Source organism: Bos indicus, chromosome 1 (genome assembly GCF_029378745.1).
Source record: "Bos indicus isolate NIAB-ARS_2022 breed Sahiwal x Tharparkar chromosome 1, NIAB-ARS_B.indTharparkar_mat_pri_1.0, whole genome shotgun sequence".
NCBI classification, from domain to species: domain Eukaryota; kingdom Metazoa; phylum Chordata; class Mammalia; order Artiodactyla; family Bovidae; genus Bos; species Bos indicus.
The window spans coordinates 69,165,653-69,189,104 of NC_091760.1; the positions used below are offsets into that span (position 1 = coordinate 69,165,653).

Consider the following 23,452-nt stretch of genomic DNA (forward strand, 5'->3'; position numbering starts at 1 on the left):
AGTTAGTGCTTTTTTAGGGACAGTAATCCCTGGGAGAAACAAGCCCTCCTGCCACCAGGAAGAGGATGGAAAGGGGGTGTTTCTGGCTAGAGTTTAAGGCTGGACCTTGAGAGGAGATGCACACTGAAAGTGAAGGGTGTGAGGAGACAGGAGTCAAGACCATCTCCACATTTGCCACACTCATTGAATGGGTCATTCATCCACTCAACAAACATCTAAGGAACACCTGCTAAGTACCAGTATGGGTGGGAGGGTATGCCAAATTAGTGGCTTTTCATCTTAGCTGCACACTGGAATTAGTGATGGAACCTGAAGAATACTGATGTCCACATTTTATCCAAGAATAATTACCTTAAAAAATCTCTGGGTCTGTGGGACGGGCATGAGTATGATTTTGGAGAGTTCCACAGGTGATTCTGTTATGTGGCCAGGGTAGAAAAGCACTGGTCTAAATGGCCTGAGGCTCCTTCCTGTAACAGCACTCATCACCACTGTTGGTCTCTCTACCCAAGATAAAGATGTGTGTTGTAGTCCCTGAGATGTAGCCAGTGCTCCATGGCTAGTTCACATAAAAGTTTATCGAGCGGCTATCACAGGCCCAGCAGTAGACGGAATAACAGTATCTCCTGGAAGTGTGTTAATATAAGCACTCCATTTCCTTGAATGTTTATCTGGTGAACCAGAGCCAGCTTTTCTGATGAATGGGATTTTCAGTGATTTGTCCTGTCTTGTCCCTCAGTGGAAGAGAAACAGTGACTATATCTGGTGTGTTTCAGTTAAATGGAGATGAAGCAGGTGGTGAAAAAGACAAACACAAATAGATGGAAGGCAGGCAAATAATAGGGATGCTACAAAGATAGGATGTGTTCATTGGGCAGGTTTTCACAAACACACTTTGTGAAAAAGTAAAAGTAATATGCCGGTTTAATATTTGGAGTATTAGCAAGGATTTGAGCCCCTATGAGGCACCTGCCCCATGCTAGGCACCATGGATGTGACTGTGGCACTAAAAAAAAATATGCTGTCTTGGGAAAATTAATATTAATATAAAAAATAGAGATTTTAAACTACCCAGTTGTATTTTATGACTATAAGATTATTAGGAACTTGGAGGAAAAGGTACAAAAGAGGCATGACTGAAAGTGCAAGCCACGGCTCAGCTCTGCCAGCTGTTAGCAGTCAGTAATGAGAAGTACAGAAATCGAAAGGAAGCATTTAGAAACTTGTATAGCAATTTGCCAGGGCAATTTTGTCTGTTGAATGTAAAAATTTAAAGAAAAAAAAGACCGAGGCCTTATATTTTGTTTTTAATTTGCCTTTCTCGAGTAATTCATTTTCACTGTATTTTATCAAAGTACCAGTCTATGACAGATTGGATTAAAAAAAATGAGCCAAACAAGCTAAACTGGTCCTTTACTGCAGATGGTTTAAGCTCTGGTTAGAGTAGTGGGAAATCTGAGACGTCATGGCAAGCTGAAAGGTACCAAGTGGGGAAGGACCCGTGTTCTGTCTGATGTTGAAAAGGGAGTAAGAGTGTGTCCTGAAAACCTAGACCTTACTCATGCAGGAGGCTCTTAAGACCATGAACATTTATTGAGTTTCTAGTAGCTACTGGAGCTTTATATGTGCTTGGTGTGAATTCTTTCATTGACTCCTCTCACAACCTGTGTGATAACATGCTTGTCTCCATCCCTATCTTGTGGAGTCTGGAAGAGGCCACCATAGCTGGTGAGTGGCAGGCCTGCCTGTTAAAGCATGTTGGACTCTGGGACCTGATGGCTCATGACCCCCTCCCCTTCTTCACGGAGTCCGTCCAGGTGACACAGAGCACAGGACGCAGACTCTGCCCATCCAGTTGTTCCAGAATAGGAATGAGGAGAAGGCCCTGTAGTTTCAGAACACAGGGCTCAGGGTTGCCATTCCAGAAAGATGCCTTACCTCCTAGTGAGAGCAGGGTGTGGATGCTGATCTGACAGTCCTTGGTGCTCACTTCCAGAGATATTTCAGTAGATGGACCCACCCTGGTTTGGACTTTTTATTAGACTCTGAACTGTCTTAAAGAGTCGGACACGACTGAGTGACTGACTGAACTGAACTGTCTTATCAGCAGCTTTTGCCAGTGTCATCCCATCTACCCATTTATTTTTAAACTTTTAATTTTGAAATAATTGTAGATTCACAGGAAGTTGCAAAGAAACATACAGGGAGGTCCTTGTACCCTCCACCCAGCACCCCCTACCGTCAACATCTCACACAGCTATAGTACCATATCAAAACCAGGAAATCGACCTTGCCATACAGACCTACCCATCTATTTTCTATTAACTTTTTTTAAGGATGAAGAGATTGAGGCTTGGAGAGGTTTAGGTGCCCATTGTTAAAGTGAAAGTGTTAGTCGCTCAGTTGTGTCTGACTCTTTGCGACCCCATGTATTGTAGCTCGCCAGGCTCCTCTGTCTATGGCATTCTCCAGACAAGAAGACGAGTGGATTGCTGTTTCCTTCTCCATTAAAAAGACTTGTTTTTTAAGAGCAATTTCAGTTCACAGAAAAATTGAGAGGAAGATACAGAGATTTCCCACTTTTACACCCTGCCCCCAGACATGCTTACCCTCCCCCATTGTCAGCATCCCCCAGTAGAGCGGTACATTTGTGACAATTGATGAACCCACACTGACGTGTCATAATCACCCAAAGTCCACATTTTACATGAAGGTTCACTCTTGGTGTTGTATATTCTATGGGTTAAGACAAAATATAATGTGTCTACTATTATAGGTGCATACATAGGAAGTTTTACTGCCCTAAAAATCCCATGTGCTCTGCCTATACATCCCTCCCTTCTTCTCCCCCTTGGCATCCACTGATCTTTATACTGTCTCCATAGTTTTGCCAGAATGTCATGTAGTAGGAACCATACGGTATATAGCCTTTCAGGTTGGCTTCTTTCACTTAGTAAAGGGCATTTAAGGTTCCTCCATGTCTTTTCGTGGCTTGATAGCTCATTTGTTTTTAGCCCTGAATAATAATATTCCATTGTCTGGATACACCACAGTTTATCCATTGACCTATTGAAGGACATCTTGGTTGCTTCCAAGTTTTGGCAGTTAAGAATAAACCTGCTATAAACATCTGTATACAGGTTTTTGTGTGGACATAACTTTTCAACTTCTTTGGGTAAATACCCCAAAGTACCATGCTTTCAGAGAGGCATCACCAAGCCACAGTGTACCTGGAGAGGGTGGGTGGTCTGGAAGCACAGGTCACATCCAGATTGTTCCTAGGGACTGGTGTCAGCGTCTTACGTATAGGTGCCATGTGTTATGTAGCTCTCCTGCCTTAGCCCCTAAAGCAATATAAGGCACGTAGTTGACCCTCAACAAGTGTTATTTGAATTGAGTGTTTGATTCAGAGCAGAAAATGTATATATAAACATAATGACTGCCTTCCATATTGCTGAGCCTCTGATAAGGAGGACTGGTGAGATTTATCTATGTCCCCCATTGTTTGTGAGAGCAGAGCTAGGACTAGTGAATGGGGGAAGAACTAAAGGGGAAACATCCCAGCTGGATTTATAGAAGAATTTAACCAAGAATGGAAACGGTGCAGCAGAGAAGTATGTAGCTGTCTCCCCTACACTGGAAGTACTTTGCTAATAGCAGATTGTCAGGGATGCAGAAGAAATGATTCCTGCGTTTTTTTGATATTAGGCTGAATGGCTTTAACGGAAATCTTTCTAGTTCCTTGTTTCTAAGGTTTTAAGAATGTGCAGGCATGGGCAGAAATAGAACAGTTGAGAAGGCAGACCAGTTTATGGGTTGAGGGTATTCATGGGGGTTGAGGTGAAAGCAAAACATTCTCATGGAAGAACACCTATAGATTTTGTTTTTTTTTTTTCTTTTTAAGAGGAAAGTCATAGGCAGCTAAATATAAGACCCTTTATTTCTGCTTCTTTGGGTAACCTGTGGAATATGCCTAAGACAACATCTGGAGTTAACCAGACAATCAGATATTCATCTTTCTTTCAGGCAGCATTTGGTAACTCCAGTTCTAGATGAAATTGTAGGAGCTGGATTCTGACTACAGCTCACATGTTTTGGTCATGTTAATCATTTGTTGAAATTAAGGAGAAGATTATTGCAATTTCTATTCCAGGAAATGAAGCAGGCACTGAGTTAATCAGATTACTTCCAGGTGGAAAAAAAAAATAAGTCAAGGTTCTTAAATTAGGCCATCTGAGAAGGTGATTATATATTCATATATGATTATCCTATAAGGTATATTTTAAATGATTTATGTTTTTATTTCCTGGAAATAGAACTGCCATATGACCTAGCAATCCCACTGCTGGGCATACACACTGAGGAAACCAGAATTGAAAGAGACACATGTACCCCAGTGTTCATCGCAGCACTGTTTATAATAGCCAGGACATGGAAGCAGCCTAGATGTCCATCAGCAGATGAATGGATAAGAAAGCTGTGGTGCATATACACAATGGAATATTACTCAGCCATTAAAAAGAATACATTTGAATCAGTTCTAATGAGGTGGATGAAACTGGAGCCGATTATACAGAGTAAAGTAAGCCAGAAAGAAAAACACCAATACAGTATACTAACGCATATATATGGAATTTAGAAAGATGGTAACGATAACCCTGTATGGGAGACAGCAAAAGAGACACAGATGTATAGAACAGTCTTTTGGACTCTGTGGGAGAGGGAGGGGCGGGGGATGATTTGGAAGAATGGCATTGAAACATGTATAATATCATATAAGAAACGAATCGCCAGTCCAGGTTTGATGCAGGATACAGGATGCTTGGGGCTGGTGCACTGGGATGACCCAGAGGGATAGTTTGGGGAGGGAGGTGGGAGGGGGGTTCAGGATTGGGAACACGTGTACACCCGTGGCGGATTCATGTTGATGTATGGCAAAACCAATACAATACTGTAAAGTAATTAGCCTCTAATTAAAATAAATAAATTTAATTTAAAAAATAAATGATTTATGTTTTTATTTCATTTTAGCTGCCAAGGAAGACGCAAACTTATCATATGTTTTAAAAACTCACACAAAGAAAACTAATCTTATTACCATCTATTTATTTTTTAAAGTAGGAAGCAGGAAAAGATTTTTTAAAGTAGGAATCAGGGAAAGGAACTTTACATATGTTGTTTCATCAATTTTCACAGTGATTCTGAACAGATATTATTGTTTTCTTATGGCCAAGGAAACTGAAGCTGAGAAGAGTAACTTGTTCACTAGATGTGTCTTCACAAAGTAGAGTTGGGATTCAAAGCCAGGTCTGTTGGACTCCAAAGCCAGTGCTCTTTATGCTGTTTAGTACTGGGGACATGTCATCTCTAGCGAAATCAACCTTACCATGTTTGTGAATGGATTTCAGAACTATATGGTATGTATTTCAAAGCCATGTGTCAGTTCCATCTGCAAGAAGACCTACCTGATGTTTCATGAAGCATGTTTCGTTGTTGCTGATGATCTTTCTGCAGTGGAGTTGGACTAGGGCATTCAGACCATTGCTACACTCGACAGCAAATTGCCCCAGTCCTCTCCCCCACTTCCCAGTGCCTCCAGGAAGTATGATCGTGAAGGTATGAACACCATCCTTGGGCTGGGGCACAGTTTCCAGCTTGCCTGCTGCCTGATGTCTAAGAGCCCTAGATTTATTTTTTTTCAAGTCTTGGAATTATGTTCTCATTCTCACAAGCAAGATTGGAGAGAAGTCAGAAGACCTCATGGTAGAGGAGACCGCATTGTGCTTGAATGTGCCTTGTCCTTGCTGTGTGACTTTCTAGTCCTGCAGCTTTAAGGAGGACCTTATGGCAACCCACTTCAGTACTCTTGCCTGAAAAATCCCATGGATGGAGGAGCCTGGTAGGCTACAGTCCATGGGGTCTCAAAGAGTCAGACATGACTTAGCGACTTTCTTTTTTTTTTTTTTTTTTTTAGCTTGCTGAGCCTCAGTTCTTTCATCAGCAAAAAGGAGGTAGTAATAATCTTACTTTAGGGTGAGCATAAGACTCAGATGATAGTAGTATCTGGGCAACTTTGTAAACCATAGGCATTGTACAAATGTTGGTCTAAGGGGTGGAAGAGAATGTTCCCATCTCCTGGAAAAGCTTTCCTCCAGAAAGGGTGGAAGCCTGCGCTTGGGAAACATGAGCTCTTTCTGGCTAGCCAGGCTCCATTTCACTGGAGCAACTTTGATCCCTGTGGCCCACTCTTTTTCCTGAATAGTGTGGTTGTGTTTCCTGCCTTGGATTATTGAGATAATTGCTCCCAGTCTTCCCTGTCCAATGAGTGTGAAGCTGTTAGATATGAATAATGATCACTGGCTGACCTTCCCCAGATTCGGATTGGGTAGATTGTGCTCTGTTCAGGTTAATTTGCTTGCTGGCTATAATGAGTACTAGGGTGGCTAATCTTCATTAGAAAATATTACCCAAGAGAAATTATATTTTTAAAAACCCACATATTAACATGGAGAACTTCCCTGGTGGCTCAGTAGTAAAGAATCTGCCTGCTAGGCAGGAGATATGGGTTAAATCTCTGGGTTGGGGAGATGGTGTGGAGAAGAAAATGGCAACTCACTCCAGTATTCTTGCCTGCTGGGCTTACAATCCCGGGGTTGCAAAAGAGCTGGACATGACTTAGCGACTAAACAACAACAATATAAACATAGGAAAAAAAGTAAAAGTAAACCAAGCAAAGTTTAACAATTTTGATGTCCTAAAAGTTTCTGATGAAGACTGAAAACTCTCTAATGTGTGTTCGTTCAATAAGATGGTGGTTTCCAATTTTTTTTGAAAAGTGGGGCCTATATCTTAAATAAAGTCAAATTTTCATTTGAGAACAGAATAATCTAAACAGAAGCTGTCAATTTTGCTGTCATTTAATAGGTTTGGATTGGAAGGTAGATTTTTATGTCCCCCCCCCCCCATAGACTTTATGCCTTAAATTTATTTTGTGTTTGTGTTTTCTCATTATTAACTTTTTATTGAAATATAAAAGAAAACGTGTACAAATCCTAAGCATACAGCTCAATGAATTTTTCCCAGTGAGCATACCTGAGAAAGCAGGGTACAGATCAAGAATCCGAACATTACAAGCACCCAGAACACTGGCCCCCAAGTATCCCCTTTCCTTCACTAGTCTCTCCTCTCAAGGGCACTATCCAGGGTAACTTCTAGCACCATAGATTAGTTTGTCTGTTTTGACACTTTATATAAATGAAATCTTAAAGTATGTACTATTTTGTATATGTCCTCTTTTGCTCAACATTATATGTGAGAGATTAATTCATGCTGTGTGTAGCAAGTATGTCACTTTCATTGTGATATAATAGTCTATAAGCACCAAAAATTGTTTATTTTACTGTATAAGGAATATGAGTTGTTTCCAGTTTGGGTCTATGATGAATAAAGCTGTTGTTGAAGAGTGTATGTTCCCAGTACTGTGGAGTATATACCAGGGAGAGTAGTTACTAAGCTCTAGAAGATGATTATGTTTAGCTGTAGTAAGTACTGCCAAATAGTTTCCTAAAGAGTTATAACAATTCACATCTCCATCAGGAGGTAGGAGACTTGCAGTCACTCAACATCTTGGCTAATACTCGGTGTTATTTGTCTTTTCTGTTTAAGTTCTTCTGGTAGGTATGTGATAGTGCCTCATTGTGGCTTTGCTTTTTGTTTGACTTTGTGTTTCCCTGATAATGAATGAGGTCAAGAACGTTTGTATATGTTTATTGGCCATTTGGATGCCCTCTTTTGTAAAGTGAATCTTCACTTGTTTTGCTTAGCCTTTGCTATGGAATGATCTCCTTTTTCTTATTGAGTTGTAGGAGTTCTTTGTATGTTCTGGATATGAGTTCTTTGTGGAATATATGCATTGTGAATATCTTCTTCCAGTCTATAGCTTGGCTCTTCATGCTCTTTATGGTGTATTTTGATAAAATATGTATTTTAATGTAGTCCAAGTTTTTTCTTTTAATGTTAATGCTCTTTGTGTCCTGTTTAAGAAATCTTTGTCTACCCCAATTTTTTTTTTTTACTGAAAGCTTTATTATTTTACTTTTCACATTTAGATGTAAAAGGAAGTGTTTTCACAAAAGTTGAAGTGCTTACACAGAAAGGAAGTGCTCTTTGTGTCTAGTGAGGGAAAGATTCTTTTTTCTCTTCCTGTTTTACCATCCAGTTGACTTAGTCTTTTGTTGAAAAGAGTGTTCTTTCCCTACAGCTCTGTAGTGTTACCTTTGTCATGAATCACGGGATACATATATATTTGTGGGTCTGTTTCCATGCATTAAAATTTGGAGGTGCCATCAAGTAATTGATACTACTTTGAGCTTGATTTTATTGGATAAGTGGCTAGTGAGATTATTGGCACAGGTATGGATGGCTAAGAGAGGCCAGGACAAGATCAGAGGTCTAGAAAGTTCCCAGATATAAAACCCATTGACTCACAGACTGTACTTAGATATACTTCTCCAAATAAAATAATTCTAATAAAATCAATTTTATTAGTTAATTTTCCTCTGTGTTAGAAGATAGATACACCATAAGAAATGGATTTGATAGGAATGCAATATTTATTTTCAAGTTAAATACAATTTCTCACAATATTCAACTGACAATGTTCCTTACTTTATCTGTCAGTTCTTCTCTTAATAAGGGAATACTTTCACTCAAAATAGGTTTAACTGGTTCTTATTCTTGAGGTTCATCCCATCTGTCCGATTGTCCTGCTGAGGCATTAGGTACCCAAAGCCTCTAATTGCTTGTTTATTTTGATGACTCTGTGGAGGGTCTGACTACCTCAAGTAACCAGAAATCTTTCAAGTTTTCTCAGATCTTGGGGCATCTGGGTCTCAGGTGCTGCTGAGGGGTGTTTCCTCAGGTGAGTGAGCACCCCTTTTCCAAAAGCCCAACCCAACTCAATCTATGGAGGATATCAGTCACCGTCAGATCATCAGTGCATCCCGATAATACAGCTCCTTTCCATAAGTGACACACAGGCTGGTCGATGAAGTGAAATTCTACTTCCGAGGGATCTTGGACCTGGTCCAAGCATCTTTAAGCTTACTCCTCAGTCCTGTTCTCCTCTCCTGGGTGACTGAGAAGCCTGAGCTGCCATCAATGGGAAACATTGCTCAGCAAACAGTGGAGCAATAGCTTCTTCGTAAGTTTCCATTTGATCAAGAAATACAGTTGAGAATCTTCTATATGCCAGCACTCAAAATCTATTCCTAGCCCTTGAGGGCTTAGATGACTTCTGACTGTGTTAAATGATAGTTTTTGGCTAAACTTAGGGCCTAACAAAACCTTCGAAGAAGGCAATGGCAGCCCACTCCAGTACTCTTGCCTGGACAATCCCATGGATGGAGGAGCCTGGTAGGCTTCAGTCCATGGGGTCGCTGAGTTGGACACGACTGAGCAACTTCACTTTCACTTTTCACTTTCATGCACTGGAGAAGGAAATGGCAACCCACTCCAGTGTTCTTGCCTGGAGAATCCCAGGGACGGCAGAGCCTGGTAGGCTGCCATCTGTGGGGTCACACAGAGTCGGACACGACTGAAGCGACTTAGCAGCAGCAGCAGCAACAAAACCTTACTGATCCTTGATCACTTGACCAAAACTCTTGCCTGTTACTGTTCCTGCTGTAACCAGACGTAGCTAAGTGTTTGGTAATGAGTGCCACTCGTCTGTCCTGTATTGTACCCCCTCTTTGTACCTCTATTGTGACCTGAGCTCATCTATGGCCTGTTAACCAGGATGACTGTAACTTCAACCTGATGTCAGATTTTTCATAGTAATGTCCAGACTGGTACCTGCTGGAGCTCTAGTTGTCCTACCCATGTTCTTGAGTATCTTGAGACGCTGTTCTACTGCCCTAGGGTCTGCCATGGAGTGAGGGAGAGAGCAGTGCCCTTGCTAAGAGAGAATTAATCTTTTTTGCATAGTGCTGTCCATACTTTGGGATTCTGGATTCCACTTGTGTCTAATGGCAAAAGATGTAGTGGTGACGTGGAGTTAGGACTATGGTATAACTTCCCTTTGGTAATTGTTATGTCTTATTTCAGTCAGCCAAGTGTCATGGTCACCAAAGTCTTGCTGCCCCAGATATTATATAGCTTTAATCTCATCCACTTTTTTTCTCTGTGTGTATACAGAATGGCTAGAGATTTTATTTTAGGCTCTTTAACTTCTGTTCTTTTAAAATGGGCATTTAAAGAAGACTGTTCTGTTTGTTAAACTTTTGGTTTTTTGTTTTACTATGCACATCTAAAAACCATTGTATATAATTGAATAACAGACTTTCAGAACTCAGAGATATTAGATATCATTAGTCCAATCTTCTCATGACTAAATAATATTGTGAGATTTCTCTCCCTGGAGATATTTTAAAATGTCTTTTACAATCACAGGAAGTCAGAGCTGGAAGAGAACTGAGAACTGTGTGAGGCCAGCGGTCTCATTCTACAGATGAAAAACCCAAGACTCTGAAGAGGCAGTGGCTGGATCTCATGGATAGTTGTAGGATAAGACCCTGAGCCTCCAGACCCCTAATCTGGGAGTCTTTGCCAGGGTAGACAAGGCTGCTTCCCATTTCCAATTTTGCTTCATAATTGTTACCCAAAGACAGCGAGGAATTTCTCACAAAATCTGTGGATGTGCTTGTCATGAAACATTAACCCATGGTAGAATTTAAGGTAACAGAACTAGCCAAAATGTATGTTGGGCAAGAGCCATGAATCCCAGTGGGAATGGGCTGGGATAAGTAGTTATATTAATAAAACCTTTCCACATCAAAAGTGTGAGTCAGATTCAATAAATGAATACCATTGAGAAGCTACACAGAGGGAGTTTAATTTTAGTCCAAACAGATCACCCGTTTGCATCTCCCTTCAGAAATAAAGGGGGTGGAAGTTATGTCTTTGAAGTTAGATTGATTGCTGAAAAAGTGAAAACAAGCTGTAGGAGGGTCCTTTTCCTCGTGGACAGCTTTCCTGTGCCCCATCTACTAGCGGAGCTTGAGCCTCCAGGCCAATGGAGGTGGACATGGAGAGTGTGCCTTTTCTCTCCTCTGCCTAAGCTGCACTCAGGAAATTCCACACCCACCCCTTTTCCGTGGTGGGTGTGCCTGCCCCGGGCTCTCTCCTGAGGCCTTTTGCTCCAGGCTGGTTTCCAGCCGGGCAAGGGTGGCTGTGACTGTGGGGCCTGTGAAGGCTTCCTGTGATGGTACACAAAACTTTTCTTAAGGAGAAAGGAAACCGAAGGGATGAGCCATCCTGCTGCTCCTTTGAGCTCCCTTCTGCCTGCATTTCTCCAGGAAGGCTTAGGCAAGAAGACGAGCTCAGAGATGTGCCTTGAGAACTTCAGAGACTGTTCTGTCCCCCTACATTCTGGGCTTGCTCCTGCTCCATCCATGTCACCTCCACACCACCCTCTGGCCCTTAAGGTCCCAAGTAAAATTTGTGGACAGATGAAGAGGATAGAGAAGGTGGGGCGGGGGAGGGGGTTGTATTTATAGCCTCCCCTGGGCTTCATGTCTCGTGACCAGAGGGACCCAGATGGAGCCTTATGGGAGGTGGGGAGTTTCCAGTCTCGTGGAGGAGATGATAATCACCCATCTGGTTGCCTCTTGTGGGAAGCGGTGCCTGAGCTGGGCGTTGCTTCATTACCTCCTGGACGCCAGTGCCAGTCCTCGGGAAATGCAGCAGTGGGAAGAAGCTGGATCTGAACTGAGACTGTGGTGCTCTCCTCTCAGGACAGTCTCTTGTCCATAAGAGGCATTCGTGTGTTGATTTGCAAAGTACTCCTGAGCTCCTCTTTGGGGAATTTTGTCCAAAGGGGATCTCCATTCCCGGAATTCATTGAATACTCTCCCTGACGTGCCCTCTGTAACTCATCACAATAATGGGAAGGGAGGGCTGGAGGGCAGCCAGGATGCCCACGTCACCCCCAACCATGTCCAGATGGTTGTATTGACTGCAGAGTCTAATGGAAGGTTCGGCTGTGAATGGGTCTTCACTGATAGCAGAGGAATAAAGCTCTGGCCCTCAAGCCTGTCTTCTTAACTGGGCTCCCAGCCAGTGTTTCCTTGCCAGCTCGTGACTCCCCCCTAGTCTGTCATGCACACCCAACTAGATCTGGCTTCCCTGAACATGACTTAGTCAGCCCTCCCAATTGCTTAGAAAAACTTAATGGGTCCTCTTGGCCTGGACTCAAGGCCCTGCAGGATCAGGTACACATCTACAAACAGATATGTTTACAACCTTAACACTGATGACCCTACACTTTTCAGCAGAGCCATCATCTAGACCCCATCTAGATGGGATCTGCTTACAGCCCCCTGAAAATTCTGAGTTCAGTTCAGTCGCTCAGTCGTGTCCAACTCTTTGCAGCCCTATGGACTGTAGCACAACAGGCTTCCCTGTCCATCATCAACTTCCAGAGCTTGCTCAAACTCATGTCCATTGAATCGGTGATGCCATCCAACCATGTTATCCTCTGTTGTCCCCTTCTCCTCCTGCCTTCAATCTTTCCCAGCATCAGGGTCTTTTCCAATGAGTCAGTTCTTCGCATCAGGTGGCCAAAGTATTGGAGCTTCAGCTTCAGCATCAGTTCTTCCAATGAATATTCAGGGTTGATTTCCTTTAGGATGGACTGGTTTGATCTCCTTGCAGTCCAAGAGACTCTCAAGAGTCTTCTCCAACACCACAGTTCAAAAGCATCAATTCTTCGGTGCTCAGCTTTCTTTATAGTCCAACTCTCACATCCATACATGACTGCTGGAAAAACCATAGCTCTGATTAGAGGGACTTTTGTTGGCAAAGTAATGTCTCTGCTTTTTAATAAGCTGCCTAGGTTGGTCACAGCTTTTCTTCCAAAGGGCAAGCGTCTTTTAATTTTGTGACTGCAGTCACCATCTGCAGTGATTTTGGAGCACAGGAATATAAAGTTTGTCACTTTCCATTGTTTCCCCATTTATTTGTCATTAGGTGATGGGACCGGATGCTATGATCTTTGTTTTTTGAATGTTGAGTTTTAAGCCAGCTTTTTCCCTTTCCTCTCTCACTTTCATCAAGAGGCTTTTTAGTTCCTCTTCATTTTTTGCCATAAGGATGGTGTCATCTGTGTATCTGAGGTTATGATATTTCTCCCTGCAATCTTGATTCCAGCTTGTGCTTCATCCAGCCTGGCATTTTGCATGATGTACTCTACATATAAGTTAAATAAGCAGGGTGACAATATACAGCCTTGACATCAGATCAGATCAGATCAGTTGCTCAGTCGTGTCCGACTCTTTGCGACCCCATGAATCACAGCACACCAGGTCTCCCTGTCCATCACCAACTCCCGGAGTTCACTCAGACTCACGTCCATCGAGTCAGTGATGCCATCCAGCCATCTCATCCTCTGTCGTCCCCTTCTCCTCCTGCCCCAATCCCTCCCAGCATCAGAGTCTTTTCCAGTGAGTCAACTCTTCGCATGAGGTGGCCAAAGTACTGGAGTTTCAGCTTTAGCATCATTCCTTCCAAAGAAATCCCAGGGCTGATCTCCTTCAGAATGGACTGGTTGGATCTCCTTGCAGTCCAAGGGACTCTCAAGAGTCTTCTCCAACACCACAGTTCAAAAGCATCAATTCTTCAGCGCTCAGCCTTCTTCACAGTCCAACTCTCACATCCATACATGACCACAGGAAAAACCATAGCCTTGACTAGACGAGCCTTTGTTGGCAAAGTAATGTCTCTGCTTTTGAACATGCTATCTAGATTGGTCATAACTTTCCTTCCAAGGAGTAAGCGTCTTTTAATTTCATGGCTGCAGTCACCATCTGCAGTGATTTTGGAGCCCAGAAAAATAAAGCCTGACACTGTTTCCACTGTTTCCCCATCTATTTCCCATGAAGTGATGGGACTGGATGCCATGATCTTCGTTTTCTGAATGTTGAGCTTTAAGCCAACTTTTTCACTCTCCACTTTCACTTTCATCAAGAGGCTTTTGAGTTCCTCTTCACTTTCTGCCATAAGGATGGTGTCATCTGCATATCTGAGGTTATTGATATTTCTCCTGGCATTCTTGATTCCAGCTTGTGTTTCTTCCAGTCCAGCGTTTCTCATGATGTACTCTGCATATAAGTTAAATAAACAGGGTAACAATATATAGCCTTGATGAACTCCTTTTCCTATTTGGAACCAGTCTGTTGTTCCATGTCCAGTTCTAACTGTTGCTTCCTGACCTGCATACAAATTTCTCAAGAGGCAGGTCAGGTGGTCTGGTATTCCCATCTTTCAGAATTTTCCACAGTTGATTGTGATCCACACAGTCAAAGGCTTTGGCAGAGTCAATAAAGCAGAAATAGATGTTTTTCTGGAACTCTCTTGCTTTTTCTATGATCCAGTGGATGTTGGCAATTTGATCTCTGGTTCCTCTGCCTTTTCTAAAACCAGCTTGACCATCAGGAAGTTCACAGTTCACATATTGCTGAAGCCTGGCTTGGAGAATTTTGAGCATTACTTTACTAGCGTGTGTGTGAGATGAGTGCAATTGTGTGGTAGTTTGAGCATTCTTTGACATTGCCTTTCTTTGGGATTGAAATGAAAACTGACCTTTTCCAGTCCTGTGGCCACTGCTGAGTTTTCCAAATTTGCTGGCATATTGAGTGCAGCACTTTGACAGCATCATCTTTCAGGATTTGGAATAGCTCCATACTCCTTTCCCAATTTGGAACCAGTTTGTTGTTCCATGTCCGGTTCTGTTGCTTCTTGACCTGCAAAGAGATTTCTCAAGAGGCAGGTCAGGTGGTCTGGTATGCCCATCTCTTTCAGAATTTTCCATAGTTTGTTGTGATTCACACAGTCAAAGGCTTTGGCATAGTCAATAAAGCAGAAGTAGATGTTTTTCTGGAATTTTCTTGCTTTTTCTATGATCCAACAGATGTTGGCAATTTGATCTCTGTTTCCTCTGCCTTTTCTAAAACCAGCTTGAACATCTGGAAGTTCACAGTTCATGTATTGTTGAAGCCTGGCTTGGAGAATTTTGAGCATTACTTTACTAGCGTGTGAGATGAGTGCAATTGTGAGGTAGTTTGAATATTCTTTGACATTGCCTTTCTTTGGGACTGGAATGAAAACTGACCTTTTCCAGTCCTGTGGCCACTGCTGAGTTTTCCAAATTTGCTGGCATATTGAGTGCAGCACTTTCACAGCATCATCTTTTAGGATTTGAAATAGCTCAACTGGAATTCCATCATCTCCTCTAGCTTTGTTCGTAGTGATGCTTTCTAAGGCCCACTTGACTTCACATTCCAGGATATCTGGCTCTAGGTGAGTGATCACACCATGGTTATCTGGGTCATTAAGATCTTTTTTGTATAGTTCTTCTGTGTATTCTTGCCACCTCTTCTTAATCTCTTCTGCTTCTGTTAGGTCCACACGGTTTCTGTTCTTTATTGTACCCATCTTTGCATGAAAATTTCCCGTGGTATCTCTAAGTCTCTTGAAGAGATCTGAAAATTCTGGACTTGTTGGTGTCTTCCTGCCTCTTCCCAGGTTGTCTCTGTGTCCTTGCTCCTGCATGGCTTATATCCTCTTCCTCCTTCACTGCCTCACCCTTTTGCTTGCTTTGCTCATCTGGTCATGCAGTTGCCCATTTTTGTATTGTGCACTAAGTTCCCTGAGGGCAGGAAACCTGTAACCTCCAGTGCAATGCTGAATGTGAGTTGAGTGCACACAACTTCTTGCGTGAATGGGGAGAGACGGATATTTGAAGTATTGAACCCTCTGTGGGCAACTTAGTATCATCTCCTCCTTGACCTGGTGAGGTCTGCACCCATTTAAAGTGCCGTCTGGAGATTTGAATAGGGTTTTGAGGATGGAAGCAGATGTCTTGGAAACGATTCCAACAAGGCAGTGGTCGGTCACAAGTAGGATTGAAACGGAGAAGGCAAAAACAAAGAAAACAAAGTGAGACACTGGATTGAACATATCTTAGAGGTGAGTATCATGGGTTGAATAAGCACTGTCTAACAATTCATGTCTACCCAAAATCTCAGAATGTGAGCTTATTTGGAAATAGGACTTATGCAGATAATAATTAGTTCAGGTAAAATGGGGTTATACTGGATTAGGGTGAATCCTAAATCCCATGTTCAGTGTTCTTGTAAGGAGAGCAGAGGATTCATGGAGAAGAGGGCCATGTGAAGGAGGAACAGAGATGAGTGGTGGAGCAACAAGCCCCGAAATGACAAGCATTCTCAGGAGCCATTAGAAGCCAGGAAGAGCCAAGGCTGGAGCCTTCGGGCATTGCCACCTTGATTTTGGACTTTGGGGTTGAACTCTGAGAGCATAAATTTCTGTTGTGTTAAGCCATCTGGTTTGTGGTGATTTGTCGTGGCAGCCCTAAGAAAGGAATTCAGTGGGGTTCAGCATGCACTTGGGGTGTATGCAGCAGAAATTCAGGGGATCAAATTCTTGGGTGCTAGTGTATGTGTGTAATACTGTGACAATGTTGTGGTGTTGTGGTTCTGTTTGTGGTAAGAAGTCTGTACTTATCATTTGTGATGCAATTCTGCCCAGAACTACACAATGGCAAATCTCCTCTTGAAAGCTCCTGGTCACCTGAACAGAGGTGACCTGAGAAGCACTGGGGGCATCTTGAGCTTGATGGGAAGTCATGGGCAGAGCCACCCCTACAAGGTACAGGAAGGAGAACTCTCACCAGGCAGGATCTCCTGGGCACTCCTATTTTTATGCAGATGAAATCTGGCTAAACCAGTGATCTTGATTAGGAATAGAGACCTCCTCTATTCCTGTCTGCTGGGAAGAACACCGAGGGAAGCGTGGTAGGGAGTATGTTATGGCGATTTTGTGAAGAAGCGGATGGGAAGTGGGTTTGTTTTCATGGAAATGAAAATGGAAAGGAAAAAGAAAGTGCCAGCAACTAAGTTTGTTTTGCAGTGAGTGCTGTGTGAGAGAGCTGCCGTCTTTTTCTGGGCTACCAGGCAACTCTGGCGCTCTGCCCAAAGCAGTGAGAATCCCACAAAGCAGAGGGTGGGACAAGGGATAGGTCAGCCCTTGGAGGATAGTCTTGGGCACCAGTGCAGGGCCTTCTCGCGTCCTCCTTCTCAGCGTTGGATGTGATGAGGTGTCATGAGATGTGCACTGGAAGCCGAGCTGGTTCCACTGTTGTCGGTGTCTGTTGGAGCAAGTCTGTCTCCCTCGCAGAGCCTTGGCCTCCTCCCTTTTACAGGAGCCAAATGAGGTTGGTGTGGGCATTGGGGAAGAACTTTGTGAAGCTTAAAATGCTAGATAATACTGTATCTTAGAGTCCTCCCCAGGACTGCATAGAATAGTAGTTAGGGGCTTCATCCTTTGAAGTTCCGGGGTGGCTCATAGACTGTGTGAAAAGTAATGCGGATTTCAACTGGGGATGATGAAAAAGTTCTGGAGGTGGATGGTGGTGATGGCTATACAAGGTGAGTATACTTAATGCCATTTGAAAGGTGTTGGCTGTACAACAACGTGGATATATAATGCCACTAAGCTGTACACTTAAAAATGGCTACAATTGTATGTTATGTATATTTTCCCATGAACAAAAAGCACAAGCATTTTCCCCCAAAACAAAATAATACAGATACTGGACTAAGCTGATATTCAGGTAAATTTGACACCCTGATTATTGCACTTTGTGGTAAATGCTCACCATTTACAATCATTGGGAAGGGTAAGCCCTGTTTGCTGCTGCTGCTGTTTAGCCGCTCAGTCGTGTCTAACATTTTGTGACCCCATGGACTGTAGCCCACCAGGCTCCTCTGCACATGGGATTTTCCAGGCAAGAATACTAGAGCGGGCTGCCATTTCCTTCTTTAGGGGATCGTCCCACCAAAGGATCGAACCCAAGTTTCCTGCTCATCAGGCCGATTCTTTACCACTGAGCTACCAGGGAAGCCCTTGGCCCTGTTAACTGGGACTAAATTAACACAATATATTATTTATTTTGGATGGCTCTGTAAGTTCCCTTGGGAGGGGGATTGAAATGAACTGTATGGCCGTGCTTAATAACAGATGATCTGAGATCATCTCGCCGGTTCTGCCTCTGCCCCCAAGGTTATGCTCCCTCTCCAACTCTATGCTTTCCTCTTTCTTCCTTCCCTTTGATTCACAATGTACTCTTTATTCCAGGAGGTTAGGGTGGACACAGTTTTTTTTTAATTTTTAATTGGAGGATAATTACTTAACAATATTGTGATGGTTTTTGCCATATATCAACATGAATCGGCCACAGGTATACATATGTCCCCCCATCTTGAACCCCCCTCCCACCTCTCTCCGCATCCTATCCCTCTGGGTTGTGCCAGAGCACCGGCTTTGGATTCTCTGCTTCGTGTATTGAACTTGTACTGGTCATCTGTTTTACATGTGATGATGTACATGTTTCAATGCTATTCTCTCAGATCATCCCACACTCACCTTCTTCCACTGAGTGGACACAGGTCTGCATCTACAGCACAGAAATATGTGAGTGTCATGTGGCCTCACACACTTCATCAAAAATGTCCTGTACTATCACGGACCCGGGTATTCTGGCTCCGACTTCGCTCTGAAAAGTGAGAACTATTTGCACACCTCCCAAAACATTTCATTCTCCAGGCCTGTGGGCATCCACATCAAAGCCTCATAGCAATTTTCTTCTTTCCCGAGCTGCTTCTGAAGATCAGAACCACAGGCACTGCCTAATGGCCTCTCTGTTTCTCAGGAACCCCCACAGGCTGAAGGCCCAGAAAATAACTCGGAAAGATGGACATTTTTTGGATTGAGAAATTGTTTCATTTTAGCATAAAATCAAATGTTTAAAGTTTTGTATTCAGACCTGTCTTGTGCCTCCTCCACATCATCTCTGATAACGACACAGAGCACTGTATGGTGGATAACTGCCCATGGTGCCAGGTGGTTTGAGTCACGCACAGAGCCGGGTATGGCTCTCAGATGAAATGGTCGCATGTGTTTCTGTCTTCAGGGCCGGCAGCCAATGTACTAAGAGGGGCTTGGGATAGGAAAAATCAGTGCCTTCCTGGTGGGCCTCCTGTTGCTGAATTTTGCTCCACAGGTTGGAGCACAAGTCCCAGTCCTCCTAACTAGGCCTTTAGAGTCTACATGGCCCAGACGCTCGCTGGAGCCTTGGAGGTTGCGAGACAAGGAGCACCCTGCCTCATTCAGTCAGGAGAGGCAGGGGCAGAGCCAGCTGAAGGTGCAGGAGTTGGCAGGAAGTTGGAGACCAGCTCCTGGAGGCCCTTCACTTTGAGATTCACAAAGGAAAGAGAGATGTCTCCTCACAGAAAGGTAAGAGTTTAAATTTATCTAAACTGAACATCACAGTCTGTTTTAGCTGCAGTGGCATATTTCCATAATGTGTATAAATTATATTTGAATTCTTATGGAGCCATGCTTAGAGGCAAAGTCAAATACCTTATCTTACTCCTGAGGTGGGGCTTTCAGAGCTGGAATACTGTTTAGTACCCTCTGAAGAGGCTGTTATCAGAGTTTATACGTTACAGAAAATTATCTAGAAACGAGAGAGGCACTAACTGCAGTTTTGTCCTTTTTCTCCTCAGCAAAATGCAACTTCCTTCCTGCACACGAAGCCCTTCTAACTGCAGGTTATTCCAAAGGAAAGAAGCTGACCTCCAAAACCACCCAAGGAAATAAGTGTGTCTAAAGGAAGTGAATATATCTTCATGTGTGGGATGTGTCTGCTGCATAAAAATTTCTTCATAAGTGAATGTGCAAGATGAAGAAAATGCCGGCCCCTCCTCCTAGCACTGCAGTCCCTCCCTGCTGCTGCCATGTGGGAAACCTCAGTGTCCTTACCAGGGCCACACGGGGAGCAAATGCGAACCACTCACTGTCCTCCTCGCCGTATTCAAAACACATCATGAGTAAGATGATGTCTGAAGATGAGAAGGATTGAAAGAAAAAGAGCGTGGGTTCTTCTGGCATGCTGGTTTGAATGCCTGAAAGTGGACCTTAGCTAGATGTTTCAGGTGCTCACTAGCCCCAAGTTCAGAGGACAGGTTAGCAAACCTCTTCAGAGTGAGGCTGTGAACACATGGGCAATGAAAGCACCCATGAGAGCCAGCAGCTCCTGCAGTGGAGGGTCGATCATTTGCACAGAGAGAGGGAACCTCAGATTCTGTCATAGGACACTTGAAACATCTTTTGTGTTTTCAGAATCATTAAAAATGGAAGGCGACCACCATGTATGGAGTAGATGAAATCCTCCAGAGAAGAGCGGTAATTTGTTTTGACAAATCACCTTGCAAGTGATGTGGAAGCAGTTTGGAGAAAAATGTCCCCATCTGATGTTGCATCAGAGTGTGCATCCCGTAGCCTAAACCTGTTGACATTAAAAAATATTTTTTGTCGGTGTTCTTTGTAGATTTTTATAAGCCGGATGCATTCGAGAAAATAGGTAGGGGAGGAAAATAGGTTCTAAGATGCATAGAGAAATAGGTTTGAGAGTTGAGGGTACGCAAGAAGGAAAAGGAAATGATAGAAAGATAGAAGAGATGTATAAATATTACAACAGGACATTGAATTTGGGGACTGTTACTCAAGGGTTGGAAAAAAAATTGGATAATTTTATAAAAGACACTGAGAAGCTGTAGAAAAACACTAGATAATGTGGAGGATTGATGTCCTCTTGGGAGTTTAAGAATAAGTTATTCAGTAAAGTAATATCTGAAGATCTTAAAGGACTATAAGTTGTAGTTTCATAGCTTAGAAAGATAACCCAGTTCTGGAAACCCTTGTCTCTATTCCAGACAGTAGTAATGTTCTGGTCTACTCTAGGAAGATCCTGAGATAATTTCAGAGGATTTCCGGCTGAAGAACGTACTGATGACTGTCCTGATGAGCTTTGTCCCTTTAACATCAGAAGTGGCCACCCCTGGGCTGGGTGGCCCTTGACCATGGTCCTGTTTTTCACCTGCTGGCTTGCTCTGAGCCAGCTTCTAAGCTTGTGCTCCTCCTTCTGAGCTTCCCTGCACACAGTCTTCTCCTGGGCCACCTGACTGATTTTTTTTTTTTTTTTTTTAATTCCTGAGGATTTGCTTCCTCTGCATGACCAAGCCTTACCTGGCCAAGCCACTGTTTTTCTGTTGATTCAGTTGCAACATCTGTTCCTGCTGGGGATGGTCAAAGCTTTCATAGCCTACACACGGTCCAGCCTGAACCCAATCTCTTCTGTGGTCATTCTGAGTAAGAAGCAGTGTCTTTCTCACATACTTAAATGGACAAAATCAGTTTCTATAGCTGTCACTGCATCCGGATTAAACAGTGACCTTGGCTGAACCATCCCTTACCTCTGTTTCAGATAAACTCAGCTGGCAAATAAAATGTCTGTGTGCTTCCTCCAACCTGTCCAGATGAAAGTAAAGTAAAAGACTTCATCAAGAGTTGGAGAAGAACCACATGGTTGGCTGCTGCTGCCACTTGAATCTTGGATCTTGTGCTCAAAGGTGGCAGTAAAAATGCAGGTGGCACTGCTGCTGCATTTGTCTGGCACACCTATAAAATATGCAGCATATTTTAGCCTTCAGTGTTGGAATGGTATTACCAAGTATAGGCTCAAAAATCCTAAGGTGTTTGATTCTAATATAGAGCCAGGGGTTCTGTCCTGCAAATGCATCCTGGAGCCCAGGGAGAGGACCAGTCTTCTGTGACACTCACTTCAAATTCTTCCATCTTCTGGAAAAAGATGTGGGTCTACATCTTGAAATATGCACCTTGAATAAGAACTACTGATCTGTAGAAAACCTGTCTTCCTTTAAACAAATTCTGTTTACAGAAAACTATCAAAAATATCAAAGTAAAGCATCAGAAGGTCATAAACCAAGGAGTTAATGTGAAAAATAAAGTTCTATGTGACCCAAACTGCCTTTGATTAGTTTGGATTTTTATTTTCTGTCCTTTTCCTCTCATATTTCTCTTATAAAATTAAGTGCACTTTCAAGATCTACTTAGTATTGTGAAAAATGCAGAGTCCAGACATTGGGATGGCTTTTCTTTTTTTTTTTTTTATTCTTCCAATTTTATTTTATTTTTAAACTTTACATAATTGTATTAGTTTTGCCAATATCAAAATGAATCCACCACAGGTATACATGTGTTCCCCATCCCGAACCCTCCTCCCTCCTCCCTCCCCATACCATCCCTCTGGGCCGTCCCAGTGCACCAGCCCCAAGCATCCAGCATCATGCATCGAACCTGGACTGGCAACTCGTTTCCTACATGATATTTTACATGTTTCATTGCCATTGGATGGCTTTTCTAATAAACAAGCAGCAGCGTGGTGTGGTGGAGAGCTTGGGTTCCAATTATACCTTTGCTGCTAATCCCGGATAACCTTAGCCTTGTCATAGCACCTCCTGGGCCTCTTTTTATTTTTATTTTTTCCCAAATCTGTAAAATAAAGAGGCTCTCAGGGGAAATCCTTCTGGTTCTAAAGTCCATCAACTGTGAACTGCTGATGGTTTCTTCTGTTTAGATGTTGCTAGATTTCTCATAAACTGTCAGAAGAGCCAGAGTTCAGTAGGGATGGAAACTCGTGACTCCATTTGCAATAATGTTCAAAACTTTAAAATGCAAATGTAGGTAATTATTAATAATTTGTCTTCATTGCCTGAATATATTATACTTTAAAAATACTGTATTCTAAAATATAATCTTTAGACAAACAAATCTGTTATGGAAAATAAATAATTGTTACTGCTCCTTTCAAACCCTTCAAGGCTCCTCAGTCATCACCTACAGTGGTGGCTGTCAACCCTGGCTGTGCACTAGCATTACCTAGAGAGCTTTTAAATGTACTGGTGCCTGTCTTCCCACCTCAGAAGTTCTGATGGAATCAGTCCAGTGTGGGGCTGGGTACCAGTATTTTTAAGAGCCAATTTAAGAACCAGTGACATGCAAAATCAATTCAATTCCTGAGGCTGGTATATAAGACCTCCCGTGCATGCACCCACTTGCCCTCCATGCTGACTACCTATGTCCCTCCAATGTGCCATCATGTCTACATGTGTTGTCTCACACTTCCACACCTTGGCAGCTGTCGTTATGGCCTGGAATGCCAGCATCCTGAGAAGCCTAGTGGTTTTTTTGCTTCTTCCCTGCAGTGTAGGTTTCTTTATTAGCATAGTTCCTATAATACTTTGTAATGGCATGATTTACAGTACTCTTCCTGTCCTATATTTTATAATAATGTATTTTACTCATGGGGCTTCCTTGATGGCTCAGATGGTAAAGAATCTGCCTGCAATGCAGGAGATGTGGGTTTAATCCCTGGGTCGGGAAGATCCCCTGAAGAAAGGAAATGGCAACCCACTCCAGTATTCATAAATCTGATCCTGTCTCTCTCATGCCA

The 23,452-nt window shown here is 42.9% G+C and overlaps 1 protein-coding gene and 1 long non-coding RNA gene across 10 annotated transcripts in view; both read left to right on the forward strand.

Moving 5' to 3' along the window:
- The window catches only part of KALRN (kalirin RhoGEF kinase), a 689,644-nt gene that overhangs the window by 113,512 nt on the left and 552,680 nt on the right, over positions 1-23,452 (forward strand). The gene's annotated exons all lie outside the window — the stretch shown is intronic.
- LOC139183026 (uncharacterized) lies at positions 4,887-21,963 on the forward strand. The gene is made up of 2 exons (XR_011566501.1): positions 4,887-19,371; positions 19,644-21,963. It is a non-coding gene; the product is annotated as an uncharacterized lncRNA (long non-coding RNA).